Genomic DNA, 17,704 nt, shown 5'->3' with positions numbered 1-17,704 from the left:
ACAGGGCAGAATTTCGAGTTCGGTGGGCGGGTGCAATGGGTGGGCTCGGGAGTGGCTGGGAAAGGTGCCGCCGCTCGCGATCAGCCCTCTGCCTGTGATTTCACGCTGGGCGGTGGGGGGGGGGTCAATACAGGCCCCGCTGAGCGTGAGCGGCAGCTCCGCAATGGCCGGGAAGGGGGCCTGGCGCTGACGTTACCATGGGCGCGGGTGAGTGCTTCGAGGAAGCTCCCTGAAGACAGGACAGCTGCCTCAGGGAGCTGCAGACCTGTAAATAAGAGAACAAAGCCCAAGAATGCTGCAAATAATGTCCGTGCAGCACCATCAAGCACCTGAAAGCAGACCTCATTAAAAAAAATCTCCCCAGATATTTCTTCTTATTTTAAGTCCTAAGTCCTAATGGAGATTTCATCCCGCCCTTGGATGGCATTTCATCAGAAATGTGAAGCCCGTCTAGCCGATTGGCCTGTCCACCAGCTGTAAGGTTGGACGGGCCACGAGAAATCGCTGACAATTGGGACATTAATTACTCACTTAATTGTCGGCAGGCGCTCTTTCGAGTTTTGCCTGCGCCCGCCGAGCTTAACATCGCCCGACAACGTTGGGACACTCTCCCGACGTCATCTCTCACCCAATTTCACCCCCGTCCAGGTCAGGACCACGCCCGCCTTCGGGACAGAAAATTGTGGCCATGCCGACAGAGACACACACGCACACCTGTGCTCATAAAGTCACGCATATATACACACAAATAAATATACAAATGAACTTACAAAGTAGGAGCAGGAGTAGGCCATTCGGCCCCTTGAACCTGCCCCACCATTCAACAAAATCACAGCTGATCTGATTGTGGCCTCAACTCCACTCTCTGTCTACCTCCAATTACTTTTGATTCCTTTGTTAAGTCAAGGACCTCTCTAGATCTGCCTTAAAAATATTCATTGACTCTGCCTCCACCGCTCTCCGGGGAAGAGAATTCCAAAGACTCACGACCCTCAGAGAAAAAGATTCTCCTCGTCTCTGTCTTAAATGGGAGACCCCTTATTTTTAAACTGTGTCCCCTAGTTTTAGTCTCTCCCATGAGGGGAAACATCCTCTCAGTATCCAAACAGACTCAAAGGTACACACGAGAAAGAAAGAAAATATCTGCAATTCTGTAGTGCTTTCCTGAGAATGTGTCAAAGCACTTTACAGCCAATGAAGTACTTGTGAAGTACAGTCACTGTTGTCAGGCAACCTGACAGGCAACTTGCACATAGCAAGATCACATAAGCAGCGGTGAGATAATGACCTGCCACACACGCAGAAACACAAACACACGCATATAGATACACACAAACACCCAATAAAACATATACAGGCACACATATATACATGCAAATGTGCACGCACCCACATAAAAACATCAACCATTTTCACCTGTATAGCATCTTTGATTTAGGAAAACAACTGAAGATGCTGCACAGAAGTCAAATTGAAAAGAAATGGATGCTGAGACATTGAGGGAGACATTAGGAAGGGTGACCAAAAGTTTGGTTTGAAACAGGTTTTAAGGAAAGTGGAGAATTTTAGGGAAGGAATTCTAGTTTGTAAAGACATGGTCACAATTGCAGAGCGGGGGTGGGGGTGTTGTCAGGGGGGTGGGGGGATGGGGGTGGGGGGGGTGGCAGGTGCACAAGTGGCAAGAGCTAGATGGATGGAGAATTTGGGGGGAGGCTGTGGTACTGAAGAAGGTTACAGGTAGACGGATAGGCGAGACCATGGGAGGATTTGAACACAGGGATGAGAATTTGAACTGAGACATTGGCGAAGCAGGAGCCAGTGTATGTATGTCAGCGGGCAAGGGGTGACTAGGCGAACGGGACTTGGTGTAAGTTAGAATACTGACAGCAGAGTTTTGGATGAGCGGAAGTTTACGGAGGATGGGAGACCAGCCTGGGTGACGCTGCAGTAGTGGAGTCTGGAGCTGATCTGCGTTCATGGTGTCATTGGAAGGGGTTAAAGATGCACTGATCTGCATAGTGTGAGACTAGTCTGACACCCTTCTCCTCACCAGGGAGGAGACCGGACTTTCCATGAGAAGAAAGAAAAACAAAGAGTATGTTCTGAGATGGTTGCGGAGATAAGAGTGCAGTATGTCCGCAGGCACATCTATGAAAAGAACAGTAAGACACTTGTGAGTTATGAAAGCAATACACATCGTACAATGACAGAGCACAACTGGATGGAAAGGACACATGGTTCCTACAACCTTTGAAACCTCTCACAGAACTGGGGTTGCCAAATCTTGGTTGGACATATTCTGAGGGGGTTTCGTCACGTGATTACCTGTCTCAAAATATCACCCCCCCCCACACCCACCCACTCTCCAACCACTGGTCACCCAGCACGTCCAAACTCATTGTGAAACAAGTAGACTTCTCATTACTCAATTTTTAAAAAATTCTTTCATGAGACGTGGGCGGTGCTGGCTCGACCAGCATTTTTATCATTTGGGTGATTCTTGACGGTCAAACAGCCTTATTTCCAATCATTTTCCTCCTGGATTTTGCTTGCAATAGCGTCCAGGCATTTCATTTTTAATCCCTGAGGATTCCAGTCAAATGGGGGAGTGTTGACAACACTCTCTTTCACCCTTGGAGGACCAGATTCATGCTGGACTGCAGTTTCAACAGCAGCCTTTTGGCAACTTGCTCTGAAGGGAATATCAGCCAGGCTTCCCAAACCTGATCGCTGTCCAATGACCGCCTCCTGAAAAGTGCTTGTTGTTGATTTTAGCCTAACCACCTCGGTAGGAAATTTGGCGCTGTCACTGTACCCCAGCTGCACCCCAAACCAAAGCTGCATTTTTACTGGGGGAGAAAGTTGAAAAACAAATCAAGATGAAATGTCAAAGCAAAGCTGACCCACCAGTGCAGTACTGGGAGAGTGCTACACTGTCAGAGGTGCCGTGTTTCAGATGAAACATTAAACCAAGGCCCTACCTCTCTCCCAGGTCATGTCATGAGAAATACCATGTCATATTTCAAAGAAGAGCAGGAGAGTTCTCCTCGGTGCCCTGACCAATATTTATCCTTCAATAACATCACTAAAACAGATTTTCTGGTCGTTATTACAATTCTGTTTGTGGGATCTTTCAGTGTGCCAGTTGGCTGCCACGTTCGAACATTTTAACAGTGACCACGCTTCAAAAAAACTCCATTGGCTGAAAAGCACTGAGGTTGTGAAAGGCGTTTCATCATAAATGCAAGTCCTTTCTTTAATTTTGAGAAGACGCTCAATTCCAGAATTCACCTCTACTGCAGTCAACTCACCCCAACAGTCCGATTGAATTTGTAAACAGAGTTCCCAGGCGAGCCATTGGTCTCTGTACCAGGACATCAGACTGTCTCCTACCATTATCCCTTTAAGGGTACAGGTTGCCAGGCTAACAAGGTCTTCAAGCCTAAAGTGGTATGGGTGAGATACTCCCAATTTTCACACCACTGGTGGCATCTTGTACCATTCTTGTTTGCTATTGGCTGTTTTTTTTTTTAATTTGCAAGCAAGAAAATAGGCAGCACAGAGATGTGAGACTGAGAAAAACAGTGGAAATCCACCAAGGTCAGTTCAGATTCATGGCCAGAAAAAGCACCACCGATGCCATTTTATTTTGAGACAAATGATGGAGAAATACCGGGAAGGCTAATGCAACATGAAGATTGTATTCATTAATCTAGGGAAGGTTTATGACTGGGAGCCTAGGGAGGAAGTCTGGAGATATACTAGAACTCTTGAGGAGAAGTACATATGACAATTACAGGACATGTACAAGGAGTGCCAGACAAAGAGGGAAAAAGCAGTGTGGGGGAGAGCGAGAGTTTCAAAGCCAAAGTTGGATTATAACAATAATCGACACTGAGCCCCTTCTTCCTGATTGTCATGGATGTTCTAACTGAGTAAGTGAGGCAGGAAGTGCCCTGGTCAATGGTGTTTACAGATATCATTGAGCTACGTGGTGGGGATGCTGAGAATGGCTGTATGTCCGGAGAATTGCAGAAAAACACTGGAAGCCAAGGTTATGAAGATCAGTAGACCAAAGACCCAATTTATGTACTGTCAATTTGAACCTGGGGAAGAGCATCAGAGTGAACGTGCAAAGAATTTGGGTTAAGACTTGGAGAAAGTGAATAGTTTCAAGTACCTGGGGTCAGTGGTGACAGAAGATGGAAGTAAAGAAATGGAAATTAAGCAACAGATTAGCTCTGGTTGGAAGGATTGGAAGAAGTGCAATGGAGTGTTGTGATAGGGAAAGTATCGCTGAAAGCAAAGGGAAGAATCTACAAGACAGTTGTGAACCCGCCTTATATGGTGCAGGAACTTGGGCACCATCAAGAAGAGAGGAATAGTGACTGGATGCAGATACAGAGATGGATCTGTGGAGTGACGAGAGGACAAAATCGGGAACCAGCACTTCAGGGGGGTCAGTGAAAATTATGGGAACATTGAATTGGGAGCTTCGAAGAAAGTAGCTGAGAAGATTAAAATAGTATGGTCATCAGTTGCCGAGAAAGAGATGAAATGTGGTGAGACGAGTAATGGAGATAGGACTACCAGCAAGTAGGAGAAGAGAAAGGCCTAAGACCAGATGGAAAGATGTGGTGGCACGAGACTTGAATGTAGCAAGATAGGAAGAGGAATGGGTGACTGACAGGAGGAGATGCAGAAGGGTTATCAACCAGCGTTGTGGCGACCTCAGATAAAATGGGAGAAGCAGAAAGAAGAAGAGAGATGTTAGATGGTAAAACAATTATTTTCAGCTGAGGCTGTCTATGTTTCATTATCTGTCTGACCCAACTCTTCCTAACCAGTCTCTCTCTGACTAGCTCCCACCTTGTTGGGTAAGAGTATCAGGGATATGGAATGAAGATGGGCAAATGGAGTTGAGGTACAGATCTGCCACAATCTAATTTAATGGTGGAGCAAGCTCAAAAGGCTGAATAGCCTCCACTCGTTCTCCTGTAACATGTTCGAAGGGCTCAATGGCCTTGTGTTGTTCAGATTCCTCTGTACCTTCAGCGCTTGCTTCCAAGCTTCTGATTTTCTCCTTTTCTCTTTGTTTTTCCTCTTTCTCCCTCTTTGTTTCCTTCTTACTCTCTCACTCCTTCACTCTGTGCTTCATGCTTGTTTTGTGGATTTATTTCACACTGCGACTCTGCTTTCCATTAAAAGGGAATCACATGGCAGCGAAACAATGACTGGCTTTCTTAGATCTGGCTGTACTGTGCAGGCGGCTCCAAAGGGAGCTGTGGGCTGGAGAAAGGCAATTGTTAAGTTCAGAGTGCCCCAAGGCTGACCTACATATAGTACACCATTTTTGGTGTGTTTATTAACAAACAATTTCACCCAAAATACACTGTGTGCACACACTCTGTAATATACCACAACCTCTGCACAACGGTATTGTTTACAGCTCCTTGTCCAACAGAGCAATTAGGAATGGGTAATTAATGCTGGCTTTGCCAGTGATCTCCCACATCCCATCAACAAATATAAATGAACATAAAAGTCTGGTGCTAATCTAACTGAGACCCCACGTGACAAACTGTTGGCCCCTCTCCGCTAGAAAGACCACTGAGAGAGTGCTGCACTGTCTTTTGGATGAGACGTTGAGCAGAGGTCCCATCTGTCTTCTCAGGTGGACACAAAAGATCCCCTAGCCACTACTCGAAGGGGAGCAGGGGTGTTCTCCCCGGTGTCCTGGCCAATATTTATTCCTCCACAAACACCACCGTAAACAGATTATCTGGTCATTATCACATTGCTAATTGAAGGACATTGTTGTATGCAAATGAGCTGTCATGTTTCCTGGGACAATGAGGAGTACATTTCAAAAGTACCTTGCCTCTTGAAAAACTGCACTGTGGTGTCCTGAGGTGGTGAAAGCTGCAATATAAATGCAATTTCTGTCTATTCTTTCTTTTACCGGGTAAAAGAAATTCTGAACCAGTTACTTCCTTTTACACACTGATCAGATGGTGTCAATGTTACCCAAAACCTTGGTTGGCTGCACATTTTCAGGGTCAGTTCATCAGGGTAGATTCTGGCATTTACCCCTGGGCACCTGCATTGACTGGAAAGCTCTTTGGGAGAGTCCAGAGGTTGTGAAAGTTTCAACACAGGCTCAGAACTAAAACTCAAGGCGTTCTTGTGGCCTGATATGTTTAAACTACTCTCTGGACCACTGAGAGAGCCTTATTGTAGAAAGGTTTTCAATCATCAAAACAGTTCTTCGCTAGGTGCAACATTAGCACCTGGTTATGAATTTTGTACTTTTCACTTTTAGTTAAGGCCCATCCAGTGGGGAGCTGAACTACACAGATCTGAAAAGGCCCAGGCTTTGATTTGCAGCCTGTGCTGAATTAGCTGATCTCAGAAAATCCACCTGTTAAAAAAAAAACGATTTGCATTTATACGGCACCTTTTACCAGCTCAGGATATTCCAAAGCGCCCTTTATCTTAAAATGTAGTCCCTGGTGTAATGGAGGAAATAAGGTCAATACAATTGGTCTCAGTGTCCTGCGGCCTGTGCGTGTGAGACATTTCACATTTGTATAAAGCACACCCTGTAACGTTATTTACACAGAACAGCCAGTGTGAATACAATACTTATTGTTCCTTCAGCCTTGTCTGTAAGTTTGCAAATGTAACTATTCCCGGAACTTGAAGATTGCTCCTCGAACATTTTAAGTGAAATGGTTACTAGTTGATAAACTAGAATGAATGCAAGTACAGGGCTCTCAGCCAAGACATGCCTGGTATTAGGTCACCCGCTTGACTCAGTACTTTTAGTATTTAAATTGTAGCCACCAATAAGTAGGACATGTTTGGGCTTATAAGATAAGTCGAGCAATATCTTTTCTAGTGGATTTCTTTGTTCCAACCTCATGTCTCAGCTTGCATTGTGCATTGTCCTGCAGATACTCATCCTCCCCTCACTCCGTTACTGATTCAGTTCCTCCCCATGGCTCCTGTACGCTCAGGAGGTCTCTGCTTGAACCTCTTTTCCTCCTGGCCTCTCTTCACATCTTCAACATCCTCCTCAAGATTTACCCTGCATTTCGACACCTCCCCTAACCTCTCCTACTTCCTGCTCAGCCTCCACCACTCCCCTAGGGTTACCAACTCCTCCAGGATTGCCCTGCAGTCTCCAGGAATTAAAGATTAACCTCTAGGGCACTGCTGTGAGAAAAATGCCAGGGGTAAGATCATTGTGCAATCTTTGAACACTATCAAATTTAGCTTTATAATACTCCTATGAAGTGCCTTGGGATGGTTTATTTCATTAAAGGCACTATAAGATACCAGTTGTTGTTTTGTTCATTAATTATAAAAATATTGGACATGGGAAAAAGGAATGTTTGGATGATTCTTGACTGTCAGTCAATCAGGTAAGGGAAGAGTCTGTTTGCTTTCCAATTGGTAGGAAGGCAGAGCGCCATGACGATATACAGCTTGTAACCAATGGCGGGAGGGTGGGTGGGGTGGCTGGAGGTACATAACACAAGAACACAAGAGTTAGGAGCAGGGGGAGGTCATACGGCCCATCAAGCCTGCTCCGCCATTCAATACAGTTATGGGTGATCCTGAGCTTCAACTCCACTTTCCTGCCCCCTCCCCGTATCCATTGATTCCCTGAGACACCAAAAACCCATCTATTCCAGCCTTAAATATACTCGACGATTGAGTATCCACAACCCTATGGGGTATTATTATGTTAGAGAATTCCAAAGATTCATAATCCTTTTTGTGAAGAAGTTTCCCCTCATCTCAGTCATAAATGATTGTCCTCTTATCCTGAGACTGTGCCCCGCACCCCCCGCCCACCGAACAATGTTTTACAATTCTCAGCCAGCGGATAGGAGGTCATGAAATGACACCAGTAGGAATACATCCAGTCAGAATTGGCAACACTATCCACCCCCCAAATCCCTTATCTACTCCCTGTATAAGGCACCAGTTAAGTGCAATTTGTTTGTGAAGGAGTGTCATTGCTGGGGAATGTAATATTTGTCCACTTCTGGCACCCAATGGGCATGGATGAGCTACAGATTGGCCACCGGTGAAATTAAGAAGATCCCATGTTGAGTAGGATAGGTACAGTAGTGTAATAGTTACATTACTGGACTGGTAATCCAGAGGCCTGGACTAATGAACCTGAGTTCAAATCCCAGTTTACAAGTTTGAAACCTAGAAATAAAACACTGTTATCAGTATCATCCTGGCCTTACCCACCCCATCGCCCCTTCTGGATCTGCTTGCAAAATTAGAGAGGCCAATCCTTGACTGTCCTTTGAACTAAAGGTTAAACTGAGACCGCATCTTCCAGGTGGGTATGGTGATCAAGTGAAGGTGGAATCAGGGCATGGCCATGATGCTCATCCTGCTCCCTGGCCAAAGGCTCATCATCTAGGGCACCATGGAAGAGACAGCCACTGGAAAGAGGCAGCACCTGGTCCCATCGGGACTCAGATCCCCAAATAATCAGTACCTTGGGCAGGGAAGAGAAGTGAGGGGATGGAAATTAGCAGGAGCCTTTTAGAACCTATAAATTTGACCTATCACATCTATTTCATGTCTCTTGTGGATAGAAAGCAGGATGGGTAAGTAGGGTAATGTTCCAGCATTCCTTGCAAGTTCCACATGTACCATGAGCCACCTGATCTCCCGATTCAATCTCTTAAACTGAGGCCCTGTTTGACTTCTGAAGTGGGCATGAAAAATCCCATAGCAAAAAAGAGCAGGGGCATTGGGGCATTCTCCCTAGTGTCCTGGTCAATATTTATCCGTCAACCAGCGTTAGTTATACAGTTTATCTGGTCATTATCAGATTGCTGTTTTTGGGATCTTGCTGTGGGGAGATTAGCTGCTGAAGTGTATACACTTAAAAAGACACTTCATTGACTGGGGAGTGATTTTGAGATGTCCTTAGATCTTGAAAGACATTATAGAATTGAACGTTCTATCTTCTTTCTTTCTGGTTGGGTTTTACCATATTTACCTTCTTGACACAGCTGGGAGTTTGCTTCACATCCCCAACTCCAGATGTGGAAAATCAAATTTCTCCATCCTTTAATCTCATCTAGTTAAATTACCTCCGTAACCTTGGAGTCCACATTCTTGTCTCTGAGAAAGCTCCTCACTGACATGTCATGCCTTGTTGGAGAAAGGGTTGCCAACTCTGGTTGGACTATTCCTGGAGGTTTCTCTGGTTGGACAAGTTGGACATAGAGACAAATCCTGGAGATTTTTTTTTAAACCACACCTTTTTAACCCCAATTATCCTCATTGGCTTTTCTCTAGGGTAGCAATGCCCTGGAGATCAATGTTTACTTCCCAGAGCCTCCAGTTCATTCCAGGAGAGTTGGCAACTCTATTTGAAGGGTTGGGGGTTGGGCGGAGAAACATTTAATTCCCTTTAATTTTGGAACCTCTGAACTGCACATTTTCCATTTACACCCTTGGCATCTCAAGGCTGTCAGATTTCTTTCAACAGGATCCAGTGTGGTGATGGTGCTCAGCTCTTGCTTGGTATCTCAGAGCCAAATTCAGAAGGCTCCCCCTCCTGCCCATCCCCCCCACATCTGTGCCATTTTGCATTCTATTCCCAGCTGTATCAACTCATGTCGAAGCCCGGAGCAGATTGTTACACCGGCCGCCAATCAGAGCCGGCACATCTCAGAACGGAAAGGAAAGGAAACTCATTCAGTCCTCCTTTCTCCCCCACGCGATCCTCCTCCTCTCTCCTTTGTCCGCCAGTTTTCTCTGCTCCCCTCCCCTCCCCTCTCCTCCCCTCCCCCCCCCCCCCCCACCCCTCTCCCCTGCTGAATGAACTGAGCCTTTTAAGGACGGAGAGAAGCAGAGAGGGCGACCGGCACCAACAACTTCAGATGGGGAAGAGGAGAAAATCGGCACGGGGGTTTTTATAATAAAAATTGCAAGCAAAAGAAAAAATGTGGTGCTTCAGCAAGAGCTGAGAGGGTTAACTGCTGGATAAAGCTGAACAGCTGCAACAGGATGTCTGTATAAAACAATGGTCTATTCTGATACAGGCATCAACAAATCTACTTGAAAGATGATTTATGTATCCCTGTGACAAAAAAAAATGAGATGCTGTCATTTCCTTTCAGTAATTCACCTAGGGTGAAATGTATCCAGCTCAGTCTCCAAGCCAAGGAGTTCAGCCCTTCCCCTCCCATTGGCACTTGCACAGCTCCAGTCTACAATTTTCATTAACCCCAACCTCCCCACTCAGTTCTACCGCAGCGACTTGCAGTTATACAGCACCAGGAACCGAGAAAAATATCACCAGGCGCTACACAGGAGCAGAAACAATTGACGCCAAGCCACAAAAGGAGATATTAGGACAGATGACCAAAAGCTTAGTCATCGAGGAAGGTTTTAAGAAGCATCTTAAAGGAGGACAGAGAGGCAGAGAGGGTTAGGGAGGGAATTTCGGCGCTTAGGGCCGAGAAAGCTGAAGGCACAGCCACTAGTGGGGAGGTGATAAATATTGAGAATGCGCACAAGGCCAGAATTGGAGGAGTGCAGAAACCCCAGAGGACTGTAGGAGTGGAAGAGGTTGCGGAGATAGGGAGGGCTGTGCTATGCACACAAACAGGATAAGGGACCGCTTTAATGCCTGGCCCTTCCAATTCTTTCTATTGAACATAGGAATTGCTGGTGGTTGCATATTACAATGATAATGAAGTTGTTGACTAATTACAGCAATCAATCCCTCGTTATTAGCCTACAACAGACCCAAACATGCGATAAGGAAAACCCCTAGTGCTGGAGAGCTTTGGGAACCATAGATCCAATGTTTGCCCCAAGCATGCTTCACATACCATTGCCCTACCTCAATTTACTGATAGACTACCTACTAAAAGAAGCACTAACGCATGTTGCAGTGCACAGCTCTGGGCACTGACAGCTCAGTCTGCTACTCAATCTGCATGTTTGAATCTAGTCATCAAGTATTGGGGGCCAGGTATTAACCCCAGTGTTTGCTTTTTCTGGCAAGGAGTGGGTGGGGTGGGGTTGGGGAGGGGGGGTTTCAAGGAGAAGACCCCAGATATCAAATATAAACCGAGGTGTTTCGAATAAACAGAATGGAACTAGAATAGAGCCAACATGCATTAAACTATGCAATCCAATGGTTTCTATGGTAACTGTCCATGGTTATCTACCAATGGGCCATTCAACGTGGCCGCAGACAATGCAGCAACAACCCTCAAACACAGACTTTATTTCATCCATTTATAACAAGAAATTCACCTTGAAGCATACATTTAAAACAAATATACTTGCTCAGCACAATGCCTGGGTGAACTGAAGGTTACCAACCTCTCTGGGATGGGCAATAAATGCCAGAAATGCCCACATTCCAAGAATGATGTTTTTTAATAAAGCTCTATGACACCAGTCCTGGAGTGTAACCCTCTGCATTTCCCTTCAAACATGCTTTTCCTTACACACATCCATACTAGGCTTCACCTAATGACTCTAATGTTGGTTGTTAATTTTCAATTTAACACCATCCACTCCATTGATATGTTTTCCTCTCACTTTTTTTTTGGAACAAGGGGATTATTTTTGACAGGAGAGGCAAGTTGTTAAAGAGAAAATGTCAGCTGGAGAGGGAAGGAATGAACAGAGTAACGCTTATTGCTCAGACAGGAGATTGATTGAGTTCGCTGGCTGCATAATGAATGGAACGACTAAAACTGGGTCGAAACACAGGAGCCTTCTAAAGTCACTAGACTGCAGGGAGTACAGATTAGGGGAAAGGGGGTGAAGTGTGACAGAATTTAACTGTGTCCTGTTTTGGCCATTGCAACTTAGAAATGATATGTTACAGTTGGAAGGAATGTAGTGTAGCTTTACTAGAATAATACCTGGACACCAAAGATTAAATTGTGAGGAGAGTTTATATAAACTAGGGTTGTATACCCTCCAATTTATAAGATTAAGAGCTAATTTTATCGTAGTTTTCAAGATGTTAAGGGGAACTGATCGAGTCAATTGACAAACTATTTCCAGTCGTTGGGGAATTTAGGATGAGAGGACATTGCTTAAAAATTGGGGCCAGTCATTTCAAGAGTGAACTTGGGAATCACTTCTGCACACAAAGGATGGGAGAAGTTTGGAACTCTCTTCACAAATGGCAGTTGATGCTGGGTAACCCATTCTAGCAGCTCCTTACCCAACACCCCCTCGCCCAACATCCCCTCGCCCAACACCCCCTCGCCCAACAACCCCTCGCCCAACATCCCCTCGCTCAACGCCCCCTCACCCAACATCCCCTCACCCAACATCCCCTCGCCCAACATCCCCTCGCCCAACATTCCCCGCCCAACATCCCCTCGCCCAACATCCCCTCACTCAATATTTGTGTCTGCTGAGGGTGGAACTGCACCCTTATTGTCTGGGGAGCGTGGAACTGCACCCTTGTTGTCTGGGGAGCGTGGAACTACACCCTTGTCTGGTGAATGTGGAACCTTACCTGGTCCAATGTCTGATGTGGGTAGAATTGTATCCGGACTGGAGTTCCTCACACAGGATGTTTGGCCCCAGGAAGTGTATCCTCATGTTGCAGTTTTGAAAAAATAGGAATTTGATTCTGACAAATTGTATAAATAGTGAGGTCAAAATTTTCTACTTATCTGTTTGTGTCTCAGGAAAGGAAGCAAAATGATAGATAAGCAATTTTGTTATCACTGATAACCCTAACTTATATCCGTATCCTTTGCGCAGGAAATACTTTTGGTACAAACTGTACTGATGTCCCAGCAGCAGTGCACTATCCAGTGTGGCTTCTGAGTCTCACAGACAGGAGGCTCCCAGTGTCCAGTCCTTTTCTGCCTGCTCTTTGTAAGCTGATTACACCTGAGACTGGTCTGCAAACCTCTTGCTTATAGAAAGCAAGGCAATCTGGACTCCACCACAAATAGGAACATCTCCACGTCCACTCTGTCAAACTCCCTTTCATTTTAAAGACCTGCATGTGATCACCTCTCAGCCTTCTCCTTTCTCGAGAAAAGAGCACCAACCTGTTCAGATTTTCCTGATATTTATAAGCTCTCTGTTCCAGTATAATCCATGTAAATGTTATTTTGCACTTTCACCTATATCGTTACATAGTCCTACCATCTGCTTTCTCCAATAAACAGCAGTCCTGGAACAGTCCGAGTTTCAAACAGGTTTTAGAATTTACACAACACAGAACAAGCTCACAATGCTTACTTCAGCTCTTTCCTACTTCTCTTGAACCTCACCCTTTTATATTCAGTTAGCTGGGGAAAATACCCCCTGCCCCAACACCCCCCTCCAGTCGCAATTACCTTTTAAAGACATAGGTGGCGTTCTCTTGTTCTTAAAGGGGCCATGCCCTTACCCGGGGATTGGGGCCTCTGTGAGCCTCTTCCACTATAGGCAGGAGCTCAGTGTATTCTTTCAATAAAGCGGGGTTGACATCTCGATTCTTACTATGTTATTTTTTGGGTCATGATGACACTGATGTACAGTCGGTGTACAGGCTGACCAGAGTTACCAGTTTCTGAGCTGGATACAGAGCGATGTTTAAAAGGCCCATAAAACAATCATTCAGCAATGCCTTTGCCAGTTGTTCCTCATTTTCTGTTCCATTTGATTGCTCTGCCTTACCTTTCTTCCATTTCCATTTTCAAAATGGGTTTCACGAAGGGAGTTCACCGCCCCCCCCTCTACTCCTCTTTTAGCTTCTTGGAAGACGTGGAGGTCCACAGGAGGGATGTCCCGTTCCCACCCATCATTAACCACACAGCAGCTTCAGAAAATGATGCACATAACTGCCCGTGGCAGACCATCCCTGGTCCAGAAACTCCTGCTTCTAAGGGAAACCGTGACAACAAGCCCAGCATCGTAGGTATGACATGCGAAGGCCTGATTAGCCATCATGTTAGATGGCTCTTTGGAAACACACATGTCATGCCTTTAGCGATACTGGGTGAAATAAGGTATGCCAAGGTATCCAGGGGTCAATGAGATGTCACTCTTCCACATATGAAGACTTTGTTGCACCTGCCTTGTGATCACGAAAGCAAACTGTCTTCAGTAGAACTGGGTCAACCATTACTCAGATACAAAGTTGTGCCATGTGCCATAATGGCACCTTTTCTTAATTCGTTCTCAGGATGTAGGCAGTGCTGGCAAAGTTGGTATTTATTGCCCCTCTTTGTTGCCCTGAGAAGGTTGATGGTGAGTCTTCTCTTTAAGCTGATGCAGTCTGTATGGTAAAGGTGCTCCCAGTGGTTTTGATATAACGGAGTGACTTGCTAGGGCACTTCAGAGAGCAGTCAAGTGTCAATCTCATTGATGCGGAACTGGAATCACATGTGGGCCTCCCTGGGTAAGGATGCAGCTTTCTTTCCCTAAGAGGCATTAGTGAACCAGGGTAGGCAAGAAGCAGCGATGAGGAACTAAAAACATTGATGGATGGGAAAAGACCCACCCAGCCCGTTCCACACAACTGTGGGACTTCACAGTTTCCCCGCACCACCTGAAACTGTATGACCTCCTGCGAGAAGTGAAAAACTAGATAAAAATCCAGGCCAATTTTGGGGAAAAGAAGCCTGGGAAATCTTTGTTCCCTGGATTGTAACCCTGGTCCTCCCTAATTTATTCAGTGGGAACAGGCTGTCAGCCAGAACACAGCTATTCCCTTCACCATTAAGAGACAACCACATACTCCAGGGCTGGAGTCACTTAAGACCAGGCTGAGTTGGATTACCAGGCTGTCAATGACTTAAAATATCTTCAGGGCTGTTTGTTTGTCATTGTGGCTCAGTTCATAATGCTGTTCATCTATCAGTCAGAAGGCCTTGGGGTCAAGCTTCACCTCACATAATCTAGGCCAACATTCCCAGTGCAGCGCTGAGGGAGTGCCACATTGTTTGGATGATGCATTAAACCAGGGGCCCCCATTGCCCTCTCAGATCAATGTAAAATATCCCAAGGCACTGTCAAAGAAGAGAAAGGGAGTTCTATGCAGTGCTCTGGACAATCCCAGATAGTCTGATCATTTATTTCATTGCTGTGCACGTGAGCTTGCTGTGCACAAATTGGTTGCCAAGTTCTTCAAAACGTGCTTAATTGGCTGTAACGCACTTTAGGTGTCCTGAAGTTGCGAAAGATGCAAGTCTTTTTCTTTATTCTGACAGCTCCTTTTAATTGTCTACATGCTTTGAAATTTCACCAACTTGCAATTTTCCATTCTCAATATCAGGCTTCCTGCAGCCAATCAAATCAGCCTCTGGGACTGGGAATAATTATGCAAATGACTGACGCCAGAGAATTGAGTTGAATTGATTAGCACATCATCATTCTGAGGAGATTTATGCCATTTATAATTGGTTAAAATTTATAAAAGTTTGACGTCTGCCCTCATAGGTGGAGTTCTCTTGGCCAACGTTTATCCCGTCAGTTATCATCACTAAAGAACAGATTGTCTAGCCATTATCACATCGCCATTGATGGGACTAATTTGCTGCTGACATTGTAACAGGCTCTTCAAAAATACTTCATTGGCTGAAAAGCACTTCGGGACGTGCTGAGATTGTAAAGGGGCTATATAAATGCAAGTCTTTTACAAATGCCACGAAATTCAGACTCAGTTGTTTGATATGGCCCACAGCTGGGATTTCATTCAAGTTACCCAGCGTTGGCTGCACTTTTTCAAACAAAGCTGAATGGGGGCAATGGGATAGAGGCTGGGTTTTCACCTTCGGGCACCTGCTTTCAAATCCACCCATCATCACTTGCATGAAAGCCCCTGATAGGTTACACAAAAGCCCCTTCAATGTGGTACTAACTTTTCAGATGGACAGTGGCCAAAAGTCCAGATTTGGGCACTAGGGGGCATACTTGTGAGGTTGAGGCTCAGGCACATTGTTTGACCAGGACAAAAGGATCTCTTGTCTTGCGTCTGCCTGAGTTTAGAGTCCTTAGCGCTGATATTAAGTCAAATGTTCCATTCCTCAGCACTAAATACCCCTTTCCCCCCCTTCACCTCAAGAAAATATTCTGTTTTTAAATAAAAGGAATGGAATATTTCTCCTCTTTAACTCCTGCACATTTCCAACCCCAAATGGGCTCTGTTAAAGCTGTTTTTGCTCTGGTCACCTGGTCTTGAAGGGGTGTGAAATTCTATACTGCTGACGGTCATCAGATACCCAGAGAGTGAGATTCCGGCGTTCCCCCGCCCCACCCCCACTTCTCCTGAAGGCATTGACACTCCTTGGGCTGCCGCAGATAGTGGCAGTGCTCCAATACTAAATGGGTGATATGTCAGCAGGTTATCCAGCTTTAGCGTGCACCCTGCCTGAGCTCCTGCACTCGCCTTCCAACGGGTGCCAGCGACAGTGAGCGGCTGTGAGTGACACTGAAGTCAATGATTGTGTTTTTCAGCAAAGCCAGAGGCACAGGATCAAGCCAGGGACATTCTTGAGCTGTGTAGCTCAGTACCATTGGCTGGAATCCCAGTCAGCGCAAACCAGAGGGTCTGGGAAAAAAAAAAAAAAATCCTCCAAAACAACCGACAGACACGAGCCCACATTCTGACTTCTCCACATCAGGTCCCTCAAGGGGTTAAAAAGCAACTTGCAGGCAACGCCGCAGCTTTTAAATGAATGAGTAAGCAGTGCCAGTGGAATGACAGGGTTAATGCCTGTGGGGTCTCTTGCTGCAGGCTGGCTGAGAGAGTGCAGGAGAGGGCCTGTGCGGAGCGAGGCCCAGCTGTTGGCTTCGGCCCAGCACTGGGAGGGCATCGCATTCCATCCCGGTTTCCTCCCTCATAAGAGGTTTCTTTCAGCTCCACATTCTTAACAGCTGTATCCGAAAACCAACAGCACTTCCTCCCCCCCGCAGTAACAAGCCATCTCCGTGCTTGAAGGCCCACAAGCACAGGCCAGCCCTTCCCTCTGCCGTTCCAGCACACCAATGGCCAGCTCCGGCTCTTCACCAAGGCCAAACACGACAGTTCCAATCAGGCATTGACCTGGAATTTCTCTGAATGCGAGGTCACGCTTATTCCTCTCTCTGTTTATTTGTAAAGTAAATTTGTCTCACTTATCTTTTAAACAGAATTACTGAGAATTTACAACGCTGAAACAGGCCATTCAGACCAGCAGCTCTGAGCCAGTGTTTAGGCTCCGCAAGGGCCTCCTCCCACCCCAGCTTTATCTCAACTTATCTCCGTATCCTTCGATTCCTTTTCTCCCTCACACGTTCCCCTGGCTTCCCCTTAAATACATCTGTGCTATTCACCACAACCACTCCGTGTAGCTGAAAATCACATATTCTAATCGCTCTCTGGGTAAAGAAGCTTGTTTTCAAACCCTTATTGGATTTATTCGTGACTATCTTGACATTTATGGCCCCCGCTTTGGGGTTCGCCACAATCAGAAACACATTCCTCACATCTATCCTCTCCAATTCCTTCAGAATTTTAAAGACCTCTATAAGCTCATCCCTCAGTCTTCTCTTTTCCAGAGAAAAGAGCTCCAGTTGGTTCATCCCTTCCCGATAGTTGTGCGCTGTCAGTTCTCGAATCATACACCTTTTGTAAATCTTTATTGCACCAGCTCCAGTATCTTTCCATCGCCCCTGTGCTCATTGACCTACATTGGCC

At 45.8% G+C, this 17,704-nt stretch overlaps 1 long non-coding RNA gene across 2 annotated transcripts; it reads right to left on the bottom strand.

The window, feature by feature from the left end:
• Positions 1 to 1,672: 1,672 nt before the first annotated feature.
• On the bottom strand, positions 1,673 to 17,207 carry LOC144672934 (uncharacterized). 2 transcript variants are annotated; one of them, XR_013574211.1, is made up of 4 exons: positions 17,072 to 17,207; positions 12,542 to 12,658; positions 5,050 to 5,289; positions 1,673 to 2,148 (listed from the first exon to the last, which is right to left on the bottom strand). It is a non-coding gene; the product is annotated as an uncharacterized LOC144672934 (long non-coding RNA). The 2 variants fall into 2 exon arrangements; XR_013574210.1 differs by lacking the exon at positions 12,542 to 12,658.
• Between the last annotated feature and the right edge of the window lie 497 nt (positions 17,208 to 17,704).

The sequence above is a fragment of the Cetorhinus maximus genome, unplaced genomic scaffold, assembly GCF_964194155.1.
Source record: "Cetorhinus maximus unplaced genomic scaffold, sCetMax3.hap1.1 HAP1_SCAFFOLD_154, whole genome shotgun sequence".
In the NCBI taxonomy this organism is placed as follows: domain Eukaryota; kingdom Metazoa; phylum Chordata; class Chondrichthyes; order Lamniformes; family Cetorhinidae; genus Cetorhinus; species Cetorhinus maximus.
The sequence above is the reverse complement of the archived record's forward strand: the minus strand, read 5'-3'. Positions and strand labels throughout refer to the sequence as shown.